Below are 19,987 nucleotides of genomic sequence, written 5' to 3'. Positions count from 1 at the left end.
GTCACAACTGATCAAATAAATAAAGCTCAATGATAAGAATAAATGTTTTTTACTCACAAACTTAAATGCAAGAGTAAGTCATTTCCAGGTACTTAGTGACACCGTAACATGGATCAGAGAACACAGAATTTGAAGCATTTAGGTGACAAGACTTCTTTCCATTGCACCTTACAAAGAAAAAAAAAAAAATGTTCATTTACATTGCATGATTCGTAAGCGATTCCAGTCTAAATAGATGTTTCTGTTGTACCTGGAACGCATACTGAAGGTCTGAGGAAAGTAACAGAGTTGTGTATGTGGCTTATTCCCAGGGCAGACTCCAAGATCTCGCCTTCCATAATTGGCATGATGAACAGCAATTTTACCACTCTCTAAACAGAAAAACTGACGTTAATGATGACGTTAATTTCTCAAATACTGTTTCAGTCTTTATACTTCACAATTTCACATTTCATTAAATGTGTTACTTGCTGTTTCTTTGTAATATTTGTGAAATTTACTAGCAATTTCTGAGCGCCATTAACTCGCATTTCAGAGAGGAAAAAGTCAGAATTGTGAGATAAAATGTTGCAATTACCTTTTTTTTATTCTGTGGCAGTAACAAAAACAACGTAAGATGTAAACTCAGAATTATGAAAAAAATGTCAGAATTCTGAGTTTATATCTCGCAGTTCTGACCTTTTTTTCTTGCAGTTTTGATATATCATTTTTTTCGGCAGTTCTGAGAAGTCGAAATTGTAAGATATTAAGATGCAATTCTGAGAGAAAAAAGTCTCTCAATTATCTTACAATTACAGTTACAATTAGCTGTTTTACTTTGTGGCAGTAACAAAAAAAATTGTGAAATTTTGAGTTATAAACTAATATGAGCTAATATTTTTTTTTTTTTTTAGTTTTTTTAGTGTGCAAGTTACAAAACCTTTTCACAGCTGAACTGACCCGTAAGGATTAGATATTTGCAAAACTAAATAAATAAATAAATAGATAAACTCGATATATAAATAGATAATTCTTACCACAGGTAATGACACTTCTGGTACCTTCACAACTTATGCTTTGTTCTACAATTATGTGGAAAATAGGAACAAGGGTCAGTAATAATAGCAAAAGGATTTACCAAGATTGTTAAGATTAAGAAATGGTGTGTATCACTTACTCTGTGGGAGACACTCATAAGACAATTGCAGGTATTTGTAAGTCCCAAAACAAGGATCAGAGAAAACTGAGTTCTCTACAGGAACAGTGCAGCTTTTTCTTCCATCACACCTGATTGATGGACAGACAATGACAAGAACTTGTGAAGAATGAAGATACAAAAGGGTTACGTTTTTTCCTGCTCTTCCAAAGCAATACAATTTTCTCTGCTATCAGTTAAACCTACCAAACGCTCATCGTACGGAGGGATGTTTCTTGAAAGCAGTGAACATTTACGAGCTTCTCAGATTGTTTATTAGTGGAGCATATGTTTTGATCAGTCCGTCCATAGTTGGCATCTAGGACATGTATGAACCCCGAGCCTTACACAGGTAAGAAGACCATGAGAAACATTATCAAAATTAAACAATGTATTGCATAATGAACCTAGATTACTTACCACAACTGAGGTATGCAGTTCCTCCTTCACAGGTCACTATTATGCTTGCTTTAGGACTTGCAGAGATGAAACATGCTGTTTAGGTGAGAAAAGTAAAATTACCTAATAAAGAAAAAAAACAGGACACGTTGTCCTGTAATGAAAAGTGTGACTTATTTAGATTTAACTGCATTGTGGGATATCTTACCATGTTGACACAGCAACAGCAGCACTGCAAAATCAAGCAAAAATAAGTACTGTGTTAAAAAATACTGAATCTAACAAATTGAATCAAAGACAAAAAAAAAAAACAGTACTTACAAGTCATCCCGCTTAGCTTTTGCATCATGATGGTGTTGTAGATGTGAACAAAAAGAAAATCTTGTTTTCCTATGATAAGTTACATTCATGTGAAGATGGTATTTATAACAGTCACAGCAGATCTATCACCATCTGTTGTCTAGATAACAAAAGAGGAAATTACAGTTACACTTCATAATCTTGATTTAAATGTTGCAATCAAACAGGGTTCCACACTTCTTGAAAGCACCTAAAAGTGGTTCATAAAAGAGTGGGAGCCCTGTCATGAGGATCACGGCATGATTATATGAAACAACAGAAAAAAAAAACTTTGTACTGTAATAGTACAGTAATTTTAAACATCAAGGTTGAAATAATCACTTGATGAACAGTACATTCTCATGCGTGCTGAAGGCAGGTGTAATGTTTGCTCACTGGCTAAACTATATTGTAGATGTAATAACTGGAGCAGACACGGAGCTCTCTTTACTACAAGCTTTTATTTCCCTTGCTCTCTCTCATCTCTCTGGATCTGAGACTTGCCCGAGGGCTACAGTGCCATGTTCAGGACATAAAGTAACTGTCAGGATGTTACATCTCCCTTCTCAATAGAAAAATGCCATTACCTAAACACACACAACATTACTTCTGCGAACATAACAATTGTGCTGAATGAACATATAAACGGTCTGGCAAATACCAACTGTGGTCATTAATGTCATTGCTGTAATGTAAACAAGTACAGGAATCAGTTAGATGACATACGACATATGTGCCAATAAGTCATTAATTTAAATCAGAAATAATGTTTTCATTTCCCAAATGATTAAAGTAACTTAAAGGTGAACTAGTAGAACAGGCAGTTAAACTGATTTCACAGTGTTTCGGAGGCAGAGGGTAAGTAACAGTTTTTTTTTTTTTTTTTTTTTTTTTTTAGGGCAGCGATCCGCCTACACCCTTTACATTATAGGTCAAGGATTTGTCTTGGCCTGGAGATGCAGCCAAACCTTGTTGTGTAATTGGGTTTTTGCTGGTTTGTTGGTTGCGGATGGTCCGCAGGTTCAGAGTGTGGTGGCTGTGTGTTATTGTTGTGTGTGTCTGCATGCTGTGTGTCTTTGGTGTCTTGAGCATCTCTGCTGTCACGGAGGTGCCAGCGGTTGCGCCGTAGAGTCTGTCCATCTTCTGTCTGGATTTGGTAGCTCCTGTGTGTGTGTTTAGGTAATGGCATTTTTCTATTCCCATGTGTCCTGCATGTACGCGCTGGATCATGTCTCCTCTGAGGCTCAGGGGAACTATGATTTTCTCACCTTTGAAAAGTATCCCTTCCATCTCGGAGATCTCATCTCGGTGGTTCCAATATTCTTGGATGCTGGGTGGGCATTTCCTCCTTTCGTCTGGCCATCCGTTCTGTGTGGCTCTTCTGAGTGCGGTAAGCTGTGCATCCTGTGCTGTTGCGTCCTTGATCTCCAGTAGCTTCCTGTCGCTCACTGGAACAGTGCTTATGAGTGTATGTACCTGTGCTTCCATGCTCTCCATAAGGCTGCTGTCTTGGTGCTCGATGGATTTTCGGGACAATGTATCAGCCACTGGGATGTCCTTTCCGGGCCGGTGGATGATTTGTATGTTGTATTTCTGGAGCTGTAGTATCATCCTTTGTAGCCGCGGTGGTGCTGCAGCCAGCGGTTTTCGGAGGATAGCTTCCAGAGGTTTGTGGTCGGATTCTACAATCACTCTCCGGCCGTACATGTATTTGTGAAAATGCTTACATCCGAATAAAACTGCATACAGTTCCTTCTCTATCTGAGCGTAATTCACTTCGGTACTGTTGAGTGACTTGGAAGCGTAGGCAATGGGTTTTTCGTCCTGGAGCATGACAGCGCCGAGGCCACATTTTGAGGCGTCTACTTGGAGTCTCAGTTCTTTTTGTGGGTCGAAGTATGCGAGCACAGGGTGGTCTGTTATTAATTTTTTCGTCTGCGTGAATGCTTTGTCATGGTTTTTGTCCCATAAAAACTCACTGTCCTGCTTCAGCAGTTGACGTAGTGGTGCATTTATCTCGGAGAGACGTGGTGCAAATCTGGCCAGGTAGTTAATCATCCCGAGAATGGTTTCTAACTCTCCTCTGTTTGTGGGTGGCTGCATGTCTTGTATCGCTTTCACCTTCGCTGGGTCTGGCTTGACACCTTCTTGCGAGAGCGTGTGGCCGAAGTAGCTGACCTCTGATACACATATTTGGCATTTATCAGGATTTAGCCTTACCCCTCTTTCTCTTGTGCGTTTCAGCATGGCCCTGAGGTTGTTGTCGTGTTCAAGCTTTGTCTTGCCGAAGACGAGTATGTCGTTGACGATGGCAGCTACACCTGTGAGGCCCTCATATGTCTCGTCGACGCGCCTTTGGAATTCGTCTTGAGCTGAATTGATTCCGAATGGCAGCCTCAGGAACCTGTATCTGCCAAAGGGGGTGTTAAATGTTGTAAGTAGGGAAGACGTTGTGCTCAGCTTTATGGCCCAATAGCCTGATCTGGCGTCGAGGATGCTGAAGTACTTCGCTCCGGCAAGCTTTGTGGTGACATCCTCTAAAGTCGGTAAGGGGTAGTGTGGCCTTTTTATTGCCTTGTTGAGGTCTCTGGGGTCCAGGCAGACTCTCAGCTTGCCAGTCTGGGGTTTTTCTACAACAACGAGGGCATTAACCCATTCTGTGGGCTCTGCCACTTTGCAAATTACGTTGCTCTCTTCCATCTTGTCGAGCTCTTTTTTCAATCTGTCTCGCAGAGCGATCGGTACTCTTCGTGGTGGATACACTACTGGTGTAGCGTGTGGGTCGACATGGAGGTTGCACTCCCCTGGAAACTCTCCTTTGCCCTGGAAGACGTCTGTGTATTCTTTAAGGAGGCTGTCTGTGTCTGTGCATGGTTTTGCTTCCTCCTCGGCCACAGCTAGTATCAGCTTGATTAACTTGAGGTCTAGGCTAGCTCTCATCCCTAGGATGGGGGGTGCTTTGGTGTCCACTAAGTAGAATTCGAGCACAATGGAGGTGTTTTTATACTTGCACTTTAGATGACAGGTGCCTTTCACTTTCAGGAACTCACCGCCATATCCTGAGATTTTTTGAGTGGTTGGTTTTATGGCAGTGTCTCTGAACAGTCTTTCGAATAACTGTACTGGAATTGCATTGGTCTGTGCGCCAGTGTCAATTTTAAATTTAACTTTCTGAGTCCCGATTTCAATTTCAGCGTAAGCTTGTTCATTACCTTTTCCTGTATTTTCACTTGTATGTCCATCAATAAAAAGTTCTACCTGTTCATCTTCAGTGTCTTCATCCATCGTGTGAATCACTTTTCTTGTGTGGGTGTTTGTGTGTAGTTTCGACTTACAGGCTTTTGCAAAGTGATTGAATTTTTTGCATTTCATGCATTGCTTGCCTTTAGCTGGACAGGCGCCGTCTTTGGTGGTATGCAGGCCACCGTATCTATCACATTCTCTTTGTGCTGTGGCGGGCTCTCTCGGCCTGGCTTTGTGACTCGTGCGCGCTGATCTGTGTTCCGGTCTTCGGGCTATGGCGTGTACAGCGTCATTATTGGGGTATTTACTTTCCACCATCTCTTTGAGTTGGACTTTGTGCTAGCTCATGAGATCGCGCGATGTTGATGGCTTGGTCTAGCGTTAGCTCCGCTTTCTCTCATCTCTCTGGATCTGATGGTGCGTTCACACCGGACGCGACTTGCGTGGAAAAAACGCGCTATTCGCGCGTAGTTGAACGCTTGAACATTTGAGTTTACTCGCGCCATTCGCGCGGTAAAATTCGTGTCATCCGCGCGTGACATTTTCTTCACAACAGACGCGAATTCGCGTCATGGGAGGGGCTTCTGCCACTCGTCAGCGGGAAAGTAGTTGTAAAATAGGTGAATGAGCTCAATTTTAGCTTGCTTGTAGTCTCAATATGTATGTATATGTAGGTCAAATTGAGTAAAGAGCGTTTTTTAAAACTAACCAGATTGTCCGACCTCTTCACTCACTTTCTTTCTAGCCAAATCCTTTTTATTCCTGTTTCTACAAAAGTCCAAAGATGTATCGTACAGCTCCGAGTAACCACAGACAGCAACGGTGATTTTGTCCTCCATTGTTGTTTCGGATTTCTGCCTCCATCACTACTAGAGCAAGCTCCTGATTGGTTAACGCGGCGCGGATTTTCGCCAAAGTTCAGATTTTTGAACTTCGCACGAATGGCGCGGCAATCGCTTGAAACGCTCAATGCGCGCCGCTTCATTTGCGCTATTCGCGCGTTTCGCGCCGCAGGATGGCTATTCGCGTCTTTGCATTGACTTAACCTAAAGACTTGCCCGAGGGCTACAGTGCCATCTTCAGGACATAAAGTAACAGTCAGGATGTTACAGCAGGTTCCTTAGGTTGTGTCATCTTTTGGTAATGTGAAATTAATTGGCAAATTTAGACTGGCAGCTATCTTCCTCTGAAAGCTGGGTCAAAGTCAAATCAAAGTCAGCTTTTATTGTCAATTCTGCCACATATACAGGACACACAGAGAATTGAAACTGTGTTACTCTCAGACCCTTGGTGGATAACAGATAACATTAAATACAAAAAGTAGAATTTTAAAAATATGAATAAAAAAATTATAATAAATACAATTATACATATAATATAAAAAAACAAATACAATATACAAGTAAAGGCACATGGCAGAGAGTGCAAACCAGACAGAGTAGTGCAAATGCAGACATATAGTGCAAATAGAGCTTGTATGATAAAGTGATAGAGAGCACCCTTGAACAGACAAGAGTCTAATGAGCTAGACTAGCATGAGGTAGTTAGCAGACCAATGCTACACAAAGTGACTGGTGCAGGTCAGTCAGTGAGTGAGTGTGTGTGTGTGTGTGTGTGTGTGTGTGTGTGTGTGTGTGTGTGTGTGTGTGTGTGTGTGTGTGTGTGTGTGTGTGTGTGTGTGTGTGTGTGTGTACCTGGTATTCATCACGTTATGGGGACCAAATGTCCCCACAAGGATAGGAATACCAGTAGATTTTTTTTACCTTGTGGGGACATTTCTTAGGTCCCCATGAGGAAACAGGCTTATAAATCATGCACAATGAGTTTTTTTGAGGAAGTAAAGGTGTGCACAATCTCCTGTGAGGGCTAGGTTTAGGTGTAGGGTAGGTGTAGGGCCATAGAAAATACGGTTTGTACAGTATAAAAACCATTACGCCTATGGAATGTCCCCATAAAACATGTAAACCCAACATGTGTGTGTGTGTGTGTGTGTGTGTGTGTGTGTGTGTGTGTGTGTGTGTGTCAGAGTTTCAGAAAGCCCATGGGGCAGAAGAGGGGAGTGGGGGCAGAGCCGGGAGAGAGTTGAGCTTCCTAACAGCCTGATGAATGAAGCTGTCCTTCAGTCTGCTGGTCCTGGCCTGGAGACTTAACAGTCTCCTCCCTGATGGCAGCAGGCTGAAGAAGCTTGGTGTGAGCATTGGGTGTGAGGGATCAGCTGCTATGCAGAGGGCTTTTTTGGTGAGATGGGTGCTGTAGATGTCCTGGAGGGAGGGGAAAGGGACACCAATGATCTTCTCAGCTGCTCTCACTACACGTTGGAGGGTTTTATGGCAGGACTCCAATCCACACAGTGATGCAGCTCGACAGGGTGCTCTCGATGGTTCCTCTGTAGAAGGTGTGCATGATGGGGGCTGGTGCTCTTGCTCTTCTTAGTTTGTGGAGGAAGTAGAGACGCTGCTGTGATTTCTTGGCCAGTGCAGTGGTGTTGTTTGTCATCACTGAGGAGAGTCATCACTGAATGGTGCATCTCTCCATAGATGCACCATTTATGGTCAGAGGAGCATGTTGAGTGTGCGCTCTTCTGAAGTCAACAACAATCTCCTTGGTCTTCTCCACATTCAGAGAGATATTGTTGTCGCTGCACCACGTGGCCAGGCGGCTCACCTCGCTTCTGTAGTCGGTCTCATCCCTGTTACTAATGAGACCCACCACAGTCATCATCCGCAAACTTGATGAAGAGGTTGGAGCTGTGTGACGGAGTGCAGTCGTGAGTCAGCAGAGTGAAGAGGAGGGGGCTCAGCACACATCCCTGAGGGGCCCCCGTGTTAAGAATGATGGTGCTGGATGTGTTACTGCCGACCCGTACTGCTTGTGGTCTTCTGGTGAGGAAATCCAACAGCCAGTTATACAGTGTGGTGTTGAGCCCCAGCTCGACCAGTTTTTGAGTGAGATGTTGGGGGATGATAGTGTTAAATGCTGAACTGAAGTCTATGAACAGCATTCGAACATATGAGTCTTTTTTGTCCAGATGTGTGAGTGCTGAGTGGAGTGCAGTGGAGATGGCGTCATCAGTCGAGCGGTTGGGCCGATACGCAAACTGGAAGGGGTCCAGGGAGGGGGCAGGACAGACTTAATGTGCTGCATGACTAGCCGTTCGAAACACTTAATGAGGATAGGAGTAAGTGCAACAGGATGGTAGTCGTTAAAGCAGGAGGGAGATGACTTTTTTGGGACCTGAATGATGGTGGTGGCTTTGAAACAAGTGGACACGACAGCCTGGTTTAGTGAGATGATGAAGATGTCTGTGAAGACATCAGTGAATTCCACTGCGCAGTGTCTCAGTACACGACCAGTAATGGATCTCCTTACACTGTCCAGGGACAGAGTCATCACCTGGTCACCAGGAGGGGGTGGGGTCTTCTGTGCAGTGGTGCTGTTTTGCACTTCAAAGCGAGCAAAGAAGATGTTCATCTTGTTCAGCAGGGAGATGGTGCTGTCACAGGTCTGTGGTGGGGGCTTGTGATCTGTGATGGACTCTATGCCCCGCCACAGGCTCTGTGTGTCTCTGCTGTCTTTGAAGCGATGGGATATTCCTCTGGAGTCTCTTAGCGACTCTGATGCCACAGGACAGGTATAGGTAGCCTGTAGACCTCCCCTGGCAAAATTTGGCCAACGCGAGCCCGACGAAAGCCGACGTGCGGAACACACCGAACCGACGCGCTTCACCGACACCCACCAACTGCCCAACGAGGCCAGACGGCCGATCGTCGGCTTGGTGTGTCCCGGCTTTGACAGTGTCTGTGTACACCTGGAGGTCAGTGGTGTTGTTGTATGTGGCAGCCTGCTTAAACATATTCCAATTTGTGGTGTCAAAGCAGTCCTGTAAAGCCTCTGAAGACCCTTCCGGCCACACTTGTATCTGCTTACAAACCGGTTTGGTGACTTTAACGAGCGGTCTGTACGCAGGCATTAGCATGACAGTGATGTGGTCTGAGGCGCCAAGGTGGGGAAGGGGGAACGCTTTGTAAGCTCCTCTCTAAGTGGTGTAAACAAGGTCCAGTGTGTAATTTCCCCATGTTGGAAAGTCTATGTGTTGCTGTATTTTTGGAAACACACTCTTTAAGTCTGTATTATTGAAATCCCCAGCCAGGATGAGAAAAGCATCTGGGTGGGCTGTCTGCTGCTCACTGATGTGCTGGTACAGTTCATTAAGGGCCTAACTCCTCTTGTTGTTGTTGGAGGTGGGAGGGATGTACACAGCAAACAGCAGTATAGCTGTATACAGGTGCTGGTCATATAATTAGAATATCTTCAAAAAGTTGATTTCACTAATTCCATTCAAGAAGTGAAACTTGTATAATGTATTGTGACGAGCGTCCCGAACATGGATCAGCGTTGCCCTGGAAACTCACACAAATCACCTGTCTCCTCTCATCACCGGCTGATCGGTCGCAGCTGTCTCTCATCAGGCCGCAGCAACAGTGAGACATTTCTCCATGAAGATGGTGACTAACGCTCATTTCTCTCTTCATTCCAGACAGCAGTGCGTGGCCGATCAGCCATACACAGGAGCACGGACCCACAACCTTTGGAAGCCTGCACGAAGAGCACCGAGCACCAAAGCACCGCCGCCACTTCACTGTTTCAACCACACTTTTGTCAATAAAATCCACCCTCCGGGTACTCACTTGAGCTCTCCTTGTTGCGTGTTTTCTCCCCCGTTCACAGTGGTGGAGAATGCGAGCAGATAAATAGAAGAAAACACCAACAAGCGATCTCATTTTCACAGATTTTTTTTCCCCCTCTCTCTCTGTGTGTTCGCAGGTCGGCGCGCGCTCCTTCCCCGCCCGTAAAACACAATGGATGAGGCTCACGGAGGTTAGCATTCGTCAGCAACAAATTGTTGAACATCTTGCCACCCGACAAGGCCAGACGGAGCAGGAAATCGCCGCTCTCCGAGCGGCCGCCGCCCACCGCGTCCCGTTGCCGGATCCCCGTACACAAATCTCGCAGCTGCTGCCGAAGATGACATCACACGATGACGTCAAAGCCTATCTTCAAATGTTTGAGGCTACAGCTCTGCGTGAAGGATGGGACCGCGATGAATGGGCACGGTTGCTGGCACCGTTACTAACAGGCGAGGCACAACGCGCATACTTTTCTCTCCCTCCCACTCTAATTGAACAGTATGACGAGCTCAAGAGAGAAATACTCGGAAGGGTGGGGTTTCCCCGATCTGCGCGGCTCAACTTTTTTATGAATGGGAGTATAAAGCTCGGTTGCCAGCCCGTGTCCAGGCAGCTGAACTGACCCGACTCGCACAACACTGGTTATTGGACAGGGATCCTACAACGAGCCAAGTCGCTGAGCGGGTGGTCCTCTACAAGTTCCTGCGGGCCCTCCCGCCATCACACCGGCAAGCAGTGAGCATGCGAAATCCGACCACCACCGCCAAGTTAGTGGAGGCCATTGAGCTGGCGGATGCAACCTCACCGCCTGTCAAAAGACGTCACCTCGGATACCTCCCCCCAGCCCGCTGATCCCTCTTCCCATCATAGAAGTGCCCTTTGAGCACAGAGGCCGTTCCACTCCGGAAGGCTACGGCTAAAGCCATCGCACACAAGCTCTTCCTCCTCTGTAGCCGAGTCGGCATCCCAGTGGAGATACTGAGCAACCAGGGGACCCCGTTTATGTCCCGGCTAATGGCTGACCTTTGCCGTCTGCTCAAGGTGAAGCAACTGAGGACCTCAGTCTACCACCCGCAAACCGGCGGACTCGTGGAACACTTTAACAAGACGCTGAAGCAGATGCTGAGACGCGTGGCCGCGGAGGACCGCCGTGACTGGGATCTCATGCTCCCCTATGTCCTCTTCGGGATACGAGAGGTTCCTCAGGCTTCCACCGGCTTCACCCCGTTTGAGTGAAGTGGGCCGTCTTGGAGCTCCGTAACTACCTCCTAGGCCGTAAGTTCACCCTCCTTATGGACCACGGACCCCTTCAATGGATGGCCAGATAAGCCGTGTGAGCCGCAGCAACAGTGAGACATTTCTCCATGAAGACAGTGACTAACGCTCATTTCTCTCTTCATTCCAGACAGCAGTGCTTGACCGATCAGCCATACACACGAGCACGGACCCACAGCCTTTGGAAGCCTGCACAAAGAGCACCGAAGCACCGCCGCCACTTCACTGTTTCACCCACACTTTTGTCAATAAAATCCACCCTCCGGGTACTCACTTGAGCTCTCCTTGTTGCATGTTTTCTCCCCCGTTCACAGTATACATTCATTCCACACAGACTGATATATTTCAAGTGTTTATTTCTTTTAATTTTGAATATTACTTAAGACCAATACACAGAAAGGATTTTTAGAAATCTTGGCCAACTGAAAAGCATGAACATGAAAAGTATGAGCATGTACAGCACTCAATACTTACTTGGGGCTCTTTTTGCCTGAATTACTGTTGTGGAGTGGAGATGGAGAACCGGAGTAAATGAATAAATACAGTTTATTAAACAAAACACTTGAAAATGATACAAACAAATAAACAAAAACCGGGAGCAAAAAGGAGCACATGTAACATTAGTAACATTAACGACGGACAAAGGGTAGTGAGCAGACACAGACTTAAATACACAAAAGACAAGGCGTGGTCACAAACGAGATAGCAGGATGACGAGGGGGAAATTCAAATATGGGCAAGACTAAACCAAAAGGACTAAACCAAAAGGGGGAGAACAAGGACTAAACCAAATGAACTAGAAACATGGAGGGAAAAGCACTTGGAGAACAGAACAAGACAGGACAAAATACTGACACTTACACATTAATGCTTTGACCTCATGTTTCTTAATCTAGTGGTTTGTTTCAGGCAAACTTCTCATTTTTAGCAGAGGATATTTCTTTAGAGATCCTCATTTTATATTGAAACGAAGAGAGTTTTTTAATGGTATAATTTTTATGTGTAGTAGTACACTAGCAAATTAATATTGCACAAGTAATCAATGATTGTTCATATTTTGTGCATCTAGAGCAATGCCTAATTAAAATGTATTTATGGCATCACATTAGAAATGCAGCGCTTTTCAAGAAAAACAAAACACAAAAAGATCATATATTTAAAAACAAAATAGCAGTAAACCTAATTAGACAGACGAAATTTAATGTCATATCACTGGTCAAATGTGACCCTGGACCACAAAACCAGTCATAAGGTTAAATTTTACAAAACTGAGATGTATACATCATATGAAAGTTCAATAAATAAGCTTTCTATTGATGTATGTTTTGTTAGGATAGGACAATATTTGGCCAAGATACATCTATTTGAATATCTGAAATCTGAGGGTGCAAAAAAAATCAAAATACTGAGAAAATCATCTTTAAAGTTGTCCAAATTAAGTTCTTAATAATGCATATTACTAATCAAAAATTACATTTTGGTATATTTACAGTAGCAATTTTACAAAAAATCTTCATGGAACATCATCTTTACTGAATTTCCTAATGATTTTTGGCATAAAAGAAAAATCAATAATTTTGACCCATACAATGTATTTTTGGCTATTGCTACAAATATACCCCAGCGACTTAAGACTGGTTTTGTGGTCCAGGGTCACAAATGGCATCAGTGTGTGTGGAGAGATTTTTAATTTTTGGATGGCAAACAAAATGTCTTTTGAAAAAAGTGTAATTAAAATGTTTTAAGGATTCTTATGATTCCCTGTGGTTTCTCGTTTTTGCTTAATTACTAACAATGCTGCTTATGTTGTAGTCTGACCATGTTAAAATGTTCTGTGTATGTTCTAGGAAGGTCAAATGGTGATTTCAAACAACCTATTAGAGAAGTGGTTGTGTGAGAACAGGCTTGTTTGTGCTGTGGTTAAAAGCTCTCATCAAATCAGTATGTGTAATGAAGGAACCAAAAAATTGCACGCAGAAAAATGGTCTAAGTGCGGGAATTTTAATAGGAAGAGCTTAACTTGAACAAAAACAGCAGGTGCATGTAACAACTGACTTGATTGGAGAGACAATCAAAGGGAACCAATCAGAAAACAAACTACAGAAGCACTACAAACTGGCACAGGAAACTCAGGAAACAAGAACTACAACATACAAGTCCAACACAAGACAAGAAACACACCAGTATATGACAGTATGCAGATTATATGATTAGGAATTCGTTAAGGTATTTCATGAGCTTACTCAGTTCACCTGGGCTGCTTTCAGCCCTGACAAAACAATGATGCAAAATGCTTTTTAAACGAAAACAGAGGTGCGTTGAACGCCCTGTTCTGATGACACAAGCAACTATGGCAGCTGAGAAGGCCATTCTTTGTGATTTTTGAAGGATTTTCTGAGCCTGATGAAATCTGTATAAATACGTGTTTAATAATACTGCAAAATAAGCTCAGTGCTACAGTCAGCCTTGCCATCTAGAATAAAAGAGAACATCCCAATCGAGTGAAGGGATTTGTGGAAACTGAATATTTGACTCGCATTTCAGGATGAAAAGACAAACATTTCAGGTGAAGGATAATCCACTTGTTGCCTCCGAGACTGTTGCTGCGTTCCAGGCAGGTTTTTTAGCCCGTAAATCATGACTTCAAACCACGACTTTGTAGCGTTCCAGCCAAGTCAGCCAAACTGCCTGAGCGCATTCATTATTATTATATTATTATCAATTTGATTGCAATGTTATATTGTCCTAAAGTCTATTTTTACACAGTGTACCACTTGCATAAACACCGCACCCGTATGGGGCTGACATTGTTGTTACGCGGGTTATGTGATGCCACAACTCAGAACTGGGAGTACATCCTTCTTGTACAAGTTCACGGGTGGGAAGTCACGGGTTTGATTACCGCTGCAGTGCACTTTCACAGGTAGAATGTTGGAAAAACACGGATAATGGTTTGCCTGGATCGCGGCATAAATTTAACACTTGCCAAGCGCCAAATGCGAGTAAAAATAGCCGTTGGCAAGTATATGTAACAGTGTCAGTCACCAATTGGCGGGTAAAACTTCTACGAAATATAATAATGCAGTGTAGTGAAAACGCCAATTTTATTCACTGTTTCTGACGTAAGCGAATCAAAGAATCTTTTTAGAAGACAAGACCATCTTGATGAGCTGTTCTGCCATAAGCGACAAGAGAAAATCATACACAGATATTTCAAAATGCGCGGTTTTGGCGAGTTACCTCATAAATGTAGTCTTAAATGAGTTTTAAAATCTTAAATGACTGTAAACAGCTTCGAGAAAATCGCATATGTGTCAGATCCGCGTCTTGTGCATCAGATTTTAGACTTAGAGATTAGTTCAGAGATTAAAAATAAAATAAAAATAAAGTGAAACCTGCTGAAGTCTGTCGTTGTAGTAGTAGTTAGTCATTGTGTAAGGAATAATTGACTTCGGGGTGTGCATTATTTTCTAAGAATTCTACGGCCCGAAGTCAATTATTCCGGTTATACTACAGTTACCACACCTCAAGACATCGATGAGGTGATATATTTCGAGACCGACAGACAAGCAGAGAGAGAGAGGGAGAGAGACCCAATATTAAGTGCATGAATTAACTCTCTCAAGTCTGTGTGTCTCTCAAAGATGACTGGCAGCATCGTCTCTACTAACCTCGCTTGTGGGAAACTGTCATGTCGTTTTTAAGTTGTTCATCGTCAGAGCAGCGCTAACAACATTAGCGCGAAAGCTAACGCAAGTGCTAACTGTATGTGTGTCAGTAAGTGAGAGAGAGCGAGAGAAATAGAGTGTTTTTCTTTCCGTACATAATAAAACGTAATATTGTGGAAAAAACATGGAAATAATCTGTCGTTTTATCCTGTTGTTTACTGTATTTATTAGTTTGGTTAGTGTCATTATGGGTTTTGGTTATTTTGCTGTAATGGCGCGTTCCAGGCAACTCGTTACTCGTGTTTTTCCAACCTTCTACCTGTGAAAGTGCACCCGAACGGCAGTCAAACACGTGACTTCCCACTCGTGAACTCATACTAGATCGATGTACTCCCAGTTACGAGTTCTGACGTGACATAGCCCGTGAAACCACTATGTCAGCACCTACGGTGCGGTGTTTATGCAAGTGGTACACAGTGAAAAAATAGACTTTAGGACAATATAACGTTGCAAACAAATTAATAATAATACATGCGCTCAGGCCGTTTGGGGTGACTTGCCTGGAACACTACAAAGTCGTGATTTGAGGTCGTAATTTACGACCTTAAAAACCTGCCTGGAATGCAGCATAACGACCTTTGAAATAATGCTGAGTTCAAGGCAGGTTTTTTAACTGGTAAATCACCACTTCAAACCACGACTCACGATTTTTTTAGGGTTCCAGGCAAGTCATGCCAAACTGCCTGGGCACATTAATGAATTAATATTATTTTTATATTATTATTAATTTGATTGGAACGTTATATTGTCCTAAGCTCTATTTTTCCACTGTGTACTACTTGCATAAACACCGCACCCATTAGGGCTGACATTGTTTCATCGGCTATGTTACGTCAGAACTCGTAACTGGGAGTACATCGATCTAGTACGAGTTCAGGGGTGGGAAGTCATGTGTTTGACTGCCGTTCCAGTGCACTTTCACTGGTAGAAGGTTGGAAAAACACGGGTTACAGGTTGTCTGGAACGCGGCATAACTGCAATCATGTGGCGAAGTGATATAGACATGTAACGCGGTCAAAAGCTGCCTGGAACTATGTTCGCAGTGCGTTTCCGCCTCTAGAACGTTCGTCAGCCAATCAGATTCAATCATTCAGTGGCTCTGGAATATAAAGTAGTAATAACTGGCTGTTTTTGCAAAAAGAGTTTCATGGCCGGTGTTGTGCCCATTTTCGACCCCTGCCAAATTATTACCACCTCTCGTTGAAATCGCTACCTAATTGCCTAATCCTAACCCCACCCCTAATCCTAACCCCTCCCCCACACCTAACCCTAAATCTACCAATTCTAGGGTGGTAGTAATCTGGCGGGGGTCATTTTTCTCTGCTCAAAAGAATCCCAGCACCCAACATATTCATAAACATAGACCTTTCATTCCGATTTCCAAACAAGAGGAAACATTTTCTCCTCCAGTGACAGTGAGGGGAAATGGCCACAAGATGGTGCCCCTCAATCGCAAACTAACCAGGTGCACTTCCATAATGTAGCCTACCTAAAGTGCTGTATTTTCACGCACTAATTTTGTACTTAATAATTTACTAAAAATATTCTTTAGTACTTCTTAGATAATCTTAAGAACATCAAAGTGTACTCAAATGTGCTATTTTGGGACATCATGAATATAAAAATGTGCTTTGTAGCTCTGTGTTTTGTAGATTATTCAAGAATTTAAGTTGTTTTCTCAACAGGTCTCTTGATTGTTTTCACTTAATAAGGTGTAATAACATTTGAAATCATGCAAGCTGAACTGGTTCTAAATCAATGCTTACAAATGATCTAGCATAGCTTTTGCACCAGCATGTTGAATGTGTGAACAGAAGGAAGCCTCTAGAATTCTCTAAAGATGACACATGTGCACGTGGTATTTATAGCAACACAGACCCATCATCATCATTGTCTGTTTACTATAGGTCACAAGGGCAGAAATAGGTGAAATCTTGCAAAACAAGCAAGATATTAAAAAGCAACACTTTTTTTCTGACATGATTGCATGGACTTATTGCAATATTAAAGTCAAGTCACCTTTCTTTCGATAGCATTTTGCACAATACATATAGCAAACTGCGGAAACTTCTAGTGTCATTATTCAGCCCAATAACTGTGTAAAGTTCATCAACTTTGAAGTTCAATTCAGCTGCAAGCAGTTCTAATCATCCAATAGTTTTAGCAGGGTCAAATAGGTTGGGGGTAAAATACATGTTTTTTGGCAGGGTTTCTCCGGTAAAATTCACATTTCAGGTGCTATAATACCCGCAGACATGAAAAACAACCAGCGGCAACAGTGTTGAAGTAGCCCAATTCCCTGGAAAACCCGCAGACTTGTCAACACTGAATAGGAAATAATGAGGTGAATTTGACAGTTATAGATTTGAAAAACAGAAAGGTGAGAATAAAGAACTATAAAGATAAAGAGCAACCATTTCTGAAAAAAGGATTCTTCAGCCTTTTTCCTTATACTGCTTGATATTTTAATGTTTATAATGTTTATACTGTAGTCATATACACACTGGTTTGTAACAAATATTTTTACCATTTTCCATAGTTTCTCAGTCACAGACAACAGCCTTACTTGCAAAATAGGGTAGATAACAAATGTGTATCTGTTGACTGTGATAACAAAGTAACAAAAGAAAGTAGAGTTACAGTTCATAACCTCTTGATCCCTGACACCTTAAGGATCACAGCATAATTTTATAAAACAATACCTTATTTTTTTTACGTCTTATTTTATTGCTTCCTAATATTGTAGAATGTATAAAATACAATATATACAGGCTTTTTTCTCTGATAGCTGAGTGTGATCTTATACATTCATGCTTTGACCTCAGATGTTTCTTCATCTAGCGGTTTGTTTCAGGTAAATGACTAGTTTGCAGCAGATTATATTTCTTAAGAGATCCTCAGTTTTTTATGTGTATAACACTTGCAAAATTTATATCGCACAAGTAATCACTGGTTGTTCATATTAGAATGTAGCACTTTTCAAGTAAAACAAATCACAAAAAGATAATACATTTAAAAAGCATTATCAGTAAACCTAATTAGACAGATGAAATGTCATGTCTTATCATTGGTCAGATGGCATCAGTGTGTGTGTTTATTCGTAATTTTTTGGATTGCGAAAAAAATGTCTTTTGAAAAAAGTGTAATTAATTGCTTAATTTCGAATAATGCTCATTGTTTTGCAGCCTGACCATGTTCTGTGTATGTTCTAGTAAGTACAAAAGGTGCTTTCAAACAACAGGCCTAATAGAAAAGTGAAGAGGAAGATGCTTGTTTGTGTTGTAGATTAAAAGGCTCATCAAATCAGTATGTGTAATGAGGGAACCAACTCACCTGTTCTGTGCTCATCCCAGACGTTCCCGTGAAGTGTTCTAACTCTTTCTTCTTCTGTTAAAGTCTAAGTATCCCCTTATGCTGCTGAAAATGATAAAAGCGATCTTTGGTTGGTCATAAACATTAATTGATTTATGAACCAGGAAATCTCATATGTTATGTCCTTATGTTCTTGAGTACTGAGCATTCCTGATTTTTTTATCTACATGTTTTGATCATCAGTGTTGGGAAGGTTATTTTCCGGAAATGTAATAGTTACAGATTACCCCATACCGAAATGTAATATATGTGCTTATATGAAATACCCATGTATTAAATACATGTCTTGTATATGCCATATCCATATATGATTCCTATTAGAAAATGGAACAATTTCATATACTGACATATAAGTCTACCCCATACAAAAATATATGTTTATGTATGTATAATACATGTATTGCCATATATGGAATATATATAATTATTAATATATGTGAGATATATGCATTTTTTTATTATGTTATATACAAATTAGACATATATAAAACCATATATTTCATGCATATTTAATATTTTAATATGTGATCTTTGATCTTTAAATACAGGACACATGTGAGACACTACACTCTACAAAGTTGCAGTGCATTGCACATTTCACACCTTGAGCCTTAAATGTTAAATGGTACACAAAGAAACATCTTTATTTAAACAGAATTTATTTAAATAGGGAAAAAAAATGTTACTGACATGCACAATCAAACAGAAAAAAAGAAACAATTACATATATAACTGATCAAAACACTGAACAGGCATAAGAAACAAAACATCAATTGTAGTGGTCCAGCTAAAGGTCTACAGGTTTGTATTCCCACAGCTTGGTTAGTTTTTGGTTTATTGCCATCCCCAGAAGGCCCCAGGTGAAGAAATGTCTGGATTCCAGCATCTGTATAAAAAAAAAAGATAAAAGTTAGATTTTGATAAGATAATTACAATAAATTTTCTGAACCATATACTTAAGACTTGCAATCCAACATTGTACCAAAGTGATAAACTACTATAAGATGACAAATATACTGAATATTAAACAGTTGGTAAAGTTAAAGATTCTTTTAAAACTGCAGAATACTAATTATGTATATATGTTTGTAAATTGTAGTTGTAAAATATTCCCAGATACCACAAGGACATGGCAGAACAACAAAGCACAGCCTGCATGCCCATTCAAATAATCTCTATATACATGAAGAACTAAAATATAGTAGCCCAAATGCTCAATGACAGAGTTCACAGCTAAGGTTACAATTTAATTAGCTATTTAGCATCAATTAAATAAAGTGTTGACATTCATAATACCTAATATGTGCATTGTTTTGGCCTGGAGAAAACAGGGTGGAACTATTACATGGATTTTTGAATGACAATTTTGATTAAATCCCCTAAAATAAGGTCCGCCGTTCACACAAACTCATAATCCTTTCACATTTTATTCTATGACATAAAAAAACACCAGTTTGATTCGTATTTTAATTTTTAAACTCTTATGTTTCTTAAAAAAGATGGTTGCTAACATGCTGCTAAATGGGACTACAGGGCCTGTCGGAGGCATTAAACGTCATCACGCCAAACAGTTTATCAATTTACTGTGTTTTGCATTGTAGTGTAATTTATAGTGCAATTAATTGTAGAATAATCAATTAATAGTTTCCCGCACCACATTTACTGCCTTTGTCACAGTGAAAGTGAAACTTTAATAATCTATAGTGCTTAAAGCCACGTTTAAGATAAATGTTTACGGCCATATGAAGCTGTTAGAAAGCAGAGAGATT

At 41.5% G+C, this 19,987-nt stretch overlaps 1 pseudogene; it reads right to left on the bottom strand.

The window, feature by feature from the left end:
• LOC141290820 (L-rhamnose-binding lectin CSL3-like) overlaps window positions 1–19,987 on the bottom strand; it is a 49,999-nt pseudogene that overhangs the window by 2,561 nt on the left and 27,451 nt on the right.

This window comes from Garra rufa, chromosome 18, assembly GCF_049309525.1.
Source record: "Garra rufa chromosome 18, GarRuf1.0, whole genome shotgun sequence".
NCBI lineage: Eukaryota > Metazoa > Chordata > Actinopteri > Cypriniformes > Cyprinidae > Garra > Garra rufa.
Note: the sequence above shows the minus strand (reverse complement) of the source record. Positions and strands in the feature narration are given on the sequence as shown.